Source organism: Castor canadensis, chromosome 17, assembly GCF_047511655.1.
Source record: "Castor canadensis chromosome 17, mCasCan1.hap1v2, whole genome shotgun sequence".
Lineage (NCBI taxonomy): Eukaryota > Metazoa > Chordata > Mammalia > Rodentia > Castoridae > Castor > Castor canadensis.
In genome coordinates, this window is record NC_133402.1 from 6,349,025 (window position 1) to 6,358,410 (window position 9,386).

At 40.5% G+C, this 9,386-nt stretch overlaps 1 pseudogene; it reads right to left on the reverse strand.

The window, feature by feature from the left end:
• Nucleotides 1-415: 415 nt before the first annotated feature.
• LOC109688235 (nudC domain-containing protein 2 pseudogene) lies at nucleotides 416-8,659 on the reverse strand (annotated as a pseudogene).
• Between the last annotated feature and the right edge of the window lie 727 nt (nucleotides 8,660-9,386).

Here is a 9,386-nt window from a genome sequence, read left to right on the forward strand (position 1 = left end):
ATTACAGTTTCCTTGTGTGATCCAGGGTACATAGACAAAGGGGTCCACAATTCCTATTTTTAAAAGTTTGCTGAACATTATTCCTGCACCACACTTACCAAAACATAAACTTAATTTTCCCTGAAGGCACCCTTCACATCATATGATCTATAATGTTTTTGTAGTAAAAATACAAGTAAATATGAAATCAGTAAAAAGCAGCTGAGCAAAAGTAAGTTCAAAAAAAGGTTACCACATATCCATAGAGCAGTTCTACCACATATGTGTCCTATGAGTGTCATATTGGAATGCAATTTTTAGAACCATATGTATGTATATTTTGTGATCTTTACCTGTAGACGCCCTATTTCTCTTCTACCACATGATCTGATGCTTGGATTAGCAAGCATGGATCCACGGAATGGAGCAACAGGGGTCATTTCTCAAGGTTTGAGAAATCTGGTCCACCTTTTGTGCAGTTTCTTGAGATTTCTGCTCCATTGAAGTCAAAACCAGGATTTTCTTTCTGGCATCTCTCTAATGTTAGCTTTTTCTGCAATTGGTCATCTACCCAAGGGTCAGCTGCATAATCAGATTCTAGAAGGGAAGTCTGCCAATTTGCTGCACCAATGTTTGTCTTTGTAAGAACAATGAGGACAATTTTCCTGTCTTCCAAAGTCCACGTTCCCTCATCAGCTATTGAAGAGTCAAAATGAAAGATCTGGAGCTCCCCAGTTGTGTGGTATGTGGTGCACTTACGCAAATGCTGCTACTGCCTACATTCGTTCTTTTTAATTTTTTTGAGGGACCTCTGTACAACAGTGGCTCCACCAATTTTACAGTCCTCCCAAGAGTATCCCAGGGCTCTCTTTTCTCCATGGCCATGCCAATTTGTTTTTGTTTGTCTTTTATTTACTGGCAGGGTCCCACTTAGTAAGCTAACTAGCCTTGAAATCAAAATCCTGCTTCAGCCTTCTGAGTGCTGAGATAAGATTACAGGTGTGTACCACCATACCTATCTTGTCACTTGTCTTTTTAATGATAGGCATCCTAACAGGTTGAGATGGCATCCCATTGTGGTTTTGATATACATTTCCCTAACAATTAGTAACATGGAACAACTTTTTATACATCTATCAGCAATTTTCTTTTCTATGGCAGTACTGGGGTTTGAACTCAGGACTTCATGCTTGCTAGGCAGGTGCTCTACCACTTGAGCTACTCTGTCATCCCTTTTTTGTTTTGGTTATTTTTGAGACAGGGTCTTGTACTGCAATCCTCCTATTCATGCTTCCCCATGTAACTGGGATGACAAGCAAGTGCCACTGCATCCTACCATTGGTCGAGATGAGATCTCACAAACATTTTGCTTAGGCTGGCCTTGAACTGCAATCTTCCCATTCTCCACCTCCCAAGTAGCTAGGGAGATACAAGCTTGAGCCACGACACTTGGCCAAGATTACACTTGTTTTGATCCTCCGTAAATGCCCATTGCATTCCCAGTGCCTGGTGTAGACCTGATATGTAGTAGTAGGTATCTGTTATGTATGACATCATTATCCACAGCCTTGGTGAGCTAAGTTACCTCTCCAGTCTCCAATCTAAAAAGTGAGTAGAATGCTTCTTAGCCTGTTTGTGGGTCTGCTGGAGATAGCAAATGAAAGTATCATACACATTTAAGCCTCGTTTATTTAAAAACCCTTTTATATTTATTTATTATTATTATTATTATTTTGGCAGTGCTGGAGTTTGAACTTTAGGCCTCATACTTGTTAGCCAGATGCTCTATCACTTGAGCCACTCCAGCACCCCTGTTTTGTGATGGGCTTCTTCAAGACAAGGTTTTGAGAACTATTTGCCTAGGGCTGGCTTGGAGCAACAATCCTCCTGATCTCTGCCTCCAGGGTAGCTAGGATTACAGGAGGGAGCCACCAGCACCTAGTTATATTATTTATTACAGTTTCACCAATTTACTAAAAGGTAAGTCTCTGCTTATTATGTGGAAAGACAGAAAATGACGAAGAAACTGAAATTCATGATCATTTTTCCTGATTCTGAGATGATCACTGAGCTTCTGATTGTTGTTATAGTAGCGATTGGAAACTAACACAAGTGTCTTGAAATTGGTTACGTTTTTCTCTTTCAGTTTCAAAAGTTATTGACAAGATGCCTACTGGGTGAAGAACATGTCATTTGCATACTTTCCTAAAGAAGTGTTGAGATACTTCAATGTTAAAGACCAATTTGACTCTTTTTCTCCCTAGTTATTGGATTTGTGCGAGTGGAAAAAGGTGAAGTTGTTATTTTCTTCACTTCAAAGTATTCCATTTCTGGGGGTAGCATGCAGCAAGGGCCATAGATGAAATTAGAGGTGACAGTTTTTCCTCCTGAAAGAATTACCTTCTTATCTGATGTCAGCTGCTCCTAGGCACTGCATCCCTCTCCAGGTGTCCCTACCCCCACCCCTGCCTTATCTTTTTCAGAATTCTGGGCTCAATAGATGGGTTAAAAAAAAAATTAAGAATCCTTTTGATCTTTCTCTTTTTTCTTAAATAAAAGTTTCTTTGTTCCTAGAACAGAGAGAAATTGGGAAAGTGAGAGAGAGAGACAGACAATAGACTTTTCAGCAATATTTTTGCAGCTTAAGGTGTCAGAGACCATTACAAAGAAGTGCAAAGGTCAAGTCTTTGCTAGACACTGTCACTTCTCTTTGAAAGACTGTGCTCCAAGACAAGTGGCCTCTTGCCTCTGATTTCTTTCATGGCTGGAGCCTGTCACCTATTTCCTAAGTAAGGGACACAGGCTGCAAGCCCTTTGCAAGAAGAGAGAAACAGCTCCGTTGAGCAAGGTGAAAGAGAGGAAGAAGGAGGCTTGGAAAGAAGACATAAAATGAGGTACTGAATTTCATCTTGTCTAACTTCAAATCCTTGACTTAAACAGGGTCTTTGTCATAATTATAAAAACCAAGAGTGACTTTTGATTTGTGTGTATGTGTGAGAGAGAGACACAGGGGAGTGAGAGAGAGGAGAGAGGGAGAGAAAGAGACTCAATCTGTAGCCCAGGCTGAACTTGATCTCTCCATCCTCCTGCATCAGCCTCCCAAGTGAGTGAGTGCTGAGTTTACAGGAGTGAACCACCATGCCCTGCTAGCTTTTGGTATTTGGTTTGCTTTCCTTGTTTTGTTTTGTCTTCTAATGGAGTATACAAAAAGAGCAAGGAATGATATTTCTGCTTAAGATAAAAGAGTGGAATTTAGGGTAAAGATGTTCACAGAGTCCATGTTTGGCCAGGCTATGGTGAGTTTTGAACTCTGCTATACAACTGAATATCAGTAGAGTTCAATCAACATAAAATAGAACCCTGTGTGCTTAGGCAATAACTGAACTTCTTACCCAGGAAAACACACCCTTCATTTATGACACGTTAACAAATTAAAGTATACCCGAGTGGCTTCAGAGTTCAAGCACTGTTTCTTTGGTCCAGAAGACAAGAGTTGAACTGGTCAGGGAAATTTTGGTCACTCTATTCTTTGAATTGTAAGAGTGCATGATTTACTTACAGGTAGGACAGAAGCTCTCTTACCTTAACATGGCTCCAAACTCTGCTCATAGGAACCTGCCATTAGTATGAAAATTCTTAATCTTACAAAACTAAGAAGGAATCAATTTGCTGACCCAAATCTACTCTAAGTCCTGTCAGTGAGAAGCTTTTAAAGATGATATAAGGTGCATGTTTGCAAAACTTTGTTCTTCACCTGCATTCATCCTACACCCAACATAACCATCATCCCATGGGATGGATGTTTAAGGTAAGAGTTAGCCATGAGAGATGGGAATATGCAAAGAAAACCTAAAATGGTAGATTCTTCAAGGTCTCTGAGAGAGAAACACCCTCTTTTAAAACCAAAATAGTCCACAAAGGTCACGGATGTCACAGCATGGTTTTGAGTTACCCAGCCTAAGGTAAGTTAACATCAGCTCCTGAAACAAAAGATCATTACCTAACAAAACAAATACCCAGGCTTGTAAATAATAAACTAGATGTCAGGTGGACCAAATAATAATTGGTACATTGTCAATCTGTAGACCTCCCTTAGCCAATAACCATGACTTCATTCTAGTGGGCCAGTCCTAGACAATGCTCCAAGGCCCTTCCACCTCAATAAAAACTAGAGCTAGGGTAAGAACAATTGTTGTTTTCATTCTCACTCTAGAGATGACCCTCTTTCAGTCTATTGAAAGAGTACTCCTTTTCTAAACTTTTCTATTACTTTCACTACATTTTCGTGTCTTGCCTGAATTCTTGTCTCACAGGACACAAGGACTGAGAGAGATAGCAGTGCTGACTTTTCCCACAACAGAAGGAGGTAGAGAAGCTCTCCCTAGACAGAAGGGTTGGGCTGGATTTCCTCTCCTTTCTCTGGGCTCATCTGAAAATCTTAATGTCCAAAAGCTAACCCTAAAAGGCAAAGCAAACACAAAACAAGGACAAGAGCCTTGATTCTAAATTTTATCTGCTCCATAACAAGGATCATAGTCTTCACCTTTTTTCACCTATTCCCTTCTTTATAGGCGTTTATAACAGGGTCTGAGCCTGAAGATATTTTTAGGGGCCACTCTAATTCAATTCATTGGCAATAAAAAGAACAAAGGAAAGCCATTATGCAAATATATGGCCATTCAAAGTCAGAAATTGGGGTCAGGAGGTGGAGGATAGGAAGAATAAAGATTGGAAGAATTTTTTCCTTTGCTGTTTTATTGTAATATTAATTTTCTGAATGATTATTGATATTCAAAGTCAACTAGTGGATGTCAGTCTTATCTCCCACACCTTAGCAAAGGCACCCCTGCTTTTCAGCTTGAAAATCTAAAACAGGGGTTGGAAACTTATTATGGAAAGCCAAAGAGGAAGTATTTTTAGAGTTTTCAGGTCATGTGATCACTGACTGCCACAACTACCCAAATCCCCTCACAGAGTGAAAGTAAAGAAATGGGAGCCAATAAAATTTCAGACACACTTAATATGTGTCTTTTATGAAATGTACATCTGAAGCAAAATATTATTTTTTAATTCCTTTCTACTATTCTTACTTTAGGTCATGGGAGATCAAAGCAGTGGATAGAGTCTGCTGACCACTGCTCTGTGTGCTCTGTGTCTTGTTCACTCTTAAATGGACACATCAACCAGGGGTACTGGCATCCTTGGGGAATTATGGGAAAGCAGTGTCTCAGGTCCATCCAGGCCCATAAGATTTGAACCAGCCATTAGTCAAGGTCCCTCAGGTATTAATGCACATTAAAGACTGAGCTGTGGGGATCCCTAGAAATGGTTTCCAATTTGACCCTATCAGGAACATGAAGAATCCTTGTTTAAAGGCAGATACCCCTAAAACTGAAGGACACCTGTGCATCCATGTTTATTTCAGCACTGTTCACAATAGCCAAGCTATGGAATCAGCCTAGTCAATGAATGAATGGACAATGAAAATATCACACACACAATGGAGTATAGTATTATTCAGTCATAAAGAAGAAATTATGTCATTAGCAGGAAAATGGATGGAACTAGAGATCGTCATGCTGAGTGAAATAAGCTGAGTGAATAAGAAAGATAAATATCATGTTTTCTCTCATATATGGACACTAGATCAAAAACAAAAACACCATGAAAATAGAAAGGGGGCCATTGGGGAAGAGGGCCATTGGGGAGAGAGATGAGACAAGAGCATATAATCAAAATAATTGAAGTATATTATATTCATTTAGGAAAACGTCATGACAAAACCCACTAAAAATATACAAAAAATGCAATTTAAAAAGTGCAAAAGCCAGGTGCTAGTGGCTCATACCTGTAATCCTGGCTATTCAGGAGGCAGGGATCAGGAGAACTGTGGTTTGAAGTCAACCTGGGCAAATAGTTTGAGAGACCTTAGCTGGAAAATGCTCAACACAAAGCAGGGCTGGTACAGTGGCTCTAGTGGTAGAGCACCTGCCTAGTAAGCATGAGGTCCTCAGTTCAAACCTCAATACCAACAAAAAAAAAAAAAAAAAAGAAAATGCAGATAACCAACCCTTCCCCTAGAAATTCTGCCTCAGAGTATTTGGGGTGAGGACCAGAAATGTGTTTTTAACAAGTTCTTTTCTTGGTTCTCATAAATATCTAAATGCAGAATTGCACTTTTACAAAGCTTCCCAAAGAAGCCAACCCACCCTGCCACCCTGTCCTTTTCTTCTTTTGGTAATCCACACAGACCCAGGAAAGCAATGGAATTTAGTCATATATGTGGCTTTGTCAACTGGAAAGAGGAGATAGAACTGGTACTTAAACTGTTTTTGCTGAAAAGCACTGACTCCTTAGGAATTAGCTCCCATGAATTAACTAAAACCAGGAGAAGGGCTTGGTATCCATGCCTCTATTTTTGTGCCTATCTTTGCTCTGAGCCATTCACCTTGAAGCCACTTTGGAATCCAGGAAGGACAAGATAGATCAATAACATCTTTACAACAAGGGATGGAGGAAAGGAACGGCAGAGCCTCTGCAGGACAGACCACACCAGGCAACCATGAGTTGCTTATCCTGACAAGATGGCTCCCCTCAAATGATGACAGAGACAACAACTTCTCCAGAATCCTTCCCAAAACCAGGACTGTGATAAAGATCAACCAGGCAACCCTTTGATCAGGACTGTTTAAGTATTCCTAGCTTTCACTCCTGCCTCAAATTCTTTCTGTATTTAAACCTAGAGCTCATCTGTACCCTCAAGACAAGCTGAGTTGCCTATTTGCCTCTTTGTGTAGTGTGCTATGTAATCTACTTCCTTCCTCTGCTCTTCACCATTACTTGTCTCTTTATTTGGGGTGAGTGGCCATACTTAACACATGGAACCCCTGGAGTATGGGCCTGGGACCTAAAAATCTGATTTCAGTGAGAGCAGTTTTTGTGATTTGCAACACTCAGGCTGCATAGGGATTCCTGCCTGAACCCAGATGACCACTAGTGCTAATCTGTACTCCTCTTGTTCATCCTGGACTTCCCTGTCCCTTCCCCATCACCTCTCCTTATCACAGTCTGCAGGAAATTCAGAACAGATTACTCAAAGACTTGGTAAAAATGGGCCAGCATCCCTAGACTCCAAATAAATGTAACTGCAACCCTGGCGAGGGAAAAAATAGTAAGGAAAACAAAGAATGAGAAAGGGAGGGATGGTAGTTTCAAATTCCTTACTTTCAAATAGCTACTAACAGTGAGTCACATCTGGTTTCCATAAGCACTGATACCAGGGGTACTACATCCTAGAACAATCACCTCTGGCCAATGGAGTGGAATATGGCAGATTATCAAGAATAAATGAGATACATATTCCAATTATGCACTCATCCTACTTCTGCCAAGTGTTTTTCTTAATTGTTCAAGCTACAAGTTACCCTCCATGCTAGAGAAGTACTGCCAAGTGCGCAAACACACTGGCTTCCCCTTAGAAAAAAGATTGTTGATTTGGGAAAACGAGGTGGTTAGAGTAACTTTGTCCACCAGGATACACTACATTAGATGGGCCAATTCCAGACTCCATCAGCAAAGGAGAAATTCACAGGACATTAAAATGCACAGAAAGCCAGTTTAGGACTCAAATGGAAATTGCAATATTATTTTATTTATTAGAGATCAAAAGTATCTATGGCCTAATTAGGAGGCTGGCTAAATAAATCATGACATCAATAACAGAGACTAGGGAAGCAAAATAAAACCATGGTTTAAAGAATATTGAATAACATGGGGGAGAAATGGTTGCAGTAAAATAAAAGTAATAGCTCTATCGTTAAAAAGAATGACCTCCAGTGATTGGATCTTGCCATGTGCCAGGCACTGGGCTATACACTGTGCATTGCATCGGAGTGTATAATTCACAACTACCCTGAAGACAGGCAATTTCCCACAATTTTTCCAAGGTTAAGCGGCAGGCCCAAGATCAAACACCCTGCAGGTGGTGGACCTGGCAATCATTTAATTCCTGAATCAGGTTTTGTTTCTTCTTCTTTTTTTTTTAATCCCAATGCTATAGCCCCATTTTAATCTCAAAGCTAGAGTCCCAATTTTACTTTCAATGAGTGTAAAACAAACATGGAAACAATGGTTGTTTCTGCATGGTAGCACTAAAGATTTTTTTTTTCACTGTTTTTGCCTTTTCTTAATTTTCCAAATTCCTTAAATTCTGTCTCTCTATATATTTATAGTAAACATGGAAATGTTTCCTCATTGGGAACAGAATCACAAAACAAAAGGGTGTTAACAATGTTAACTTCTGTTATTTTGTATCTTCAGTCTTTAATCTCATAGCAGAATTTGTTACTTGAAATCACAGTAATTTGAAAGATTGACAATTGATGCAGAGTAAAATTTCTGTAAATGATTCTGCTAGCCATAAACTGTTGTCGTCTTCATGGCTGAAGGTAAAGGGAGCATATTCACAGTGATGCTCCAGCAGAAAGGACAGATTTGGGGACCCATCTAGTGCTGGGCACATGAAGCACAGTAAATCGGTCCAGAATGGTAGTTTCAGCCTATGGTACTTAGGGGAGTATAGCAAAGTAGCCTAGGGACAGAGAGGGTGAGGCCTTTTTCATCACCCAGCAGGAGGGTCACAGTGACACTCCTAGAAGACAGATTAACAAGTGAAAAGCATGAGGAAGTTCATTAAAATTCCACATGACATAGGTCCCTTTAGAAATGAAGAAACCCCAAACCCAGAGAAAGTGGTCTGTCTATTTTCATGCTTAGTTCTATGAAGAGTAGACAGTCAGACAGAAATGTGTTCCATAAAAGTGTTAATGGCAATTGGGCTTTCTCTATTCAGCATTCCTTCCTCCTGGGGTAGGGGATGGGATCCCTCTGGGATGAGGGTCTTCAAGGCTCTCTCTCTCTCTCTCTCTCTCTTTTGTTTTCTGAAATAGGGTTTCACTATGCAGCCTATGCTGGCCTCAAATTCACGATCCACCTACTTCAGCCTCCTGAGTGCTAGAATTACAGACTTGTAATTTCTTTCTTTCTTTCTTTTTTTATTGGAGGGGGTGTTTTTTCAGTGCTGGGGCTGGAACCCAGGCCTCCCATGTATGCAGAAGCTCTGCCACAGCAGCTCCTCATCCTTGAGTTCTAGACTCTATGACTCACCTTGGAGCAGTGGAGTCTGACTCCTAGGAATCACTACACAGTAGAAGGGGGCATGGGGGGAAGCAGGAGGGCAGGACAAGGGGCAGACAGATCTTGCCTCTGAAGCTTTCCAACATCTCCCAGTTTAAAGTCCTCCACATACCAGGACACTACAGTTTGGGGTATTGTGTTCTGGGCACTGATAGTGGATAAGCCATGGACTGTCTGTAAAACCAAAATTCTATGTTTATCAGTTGTGTGAC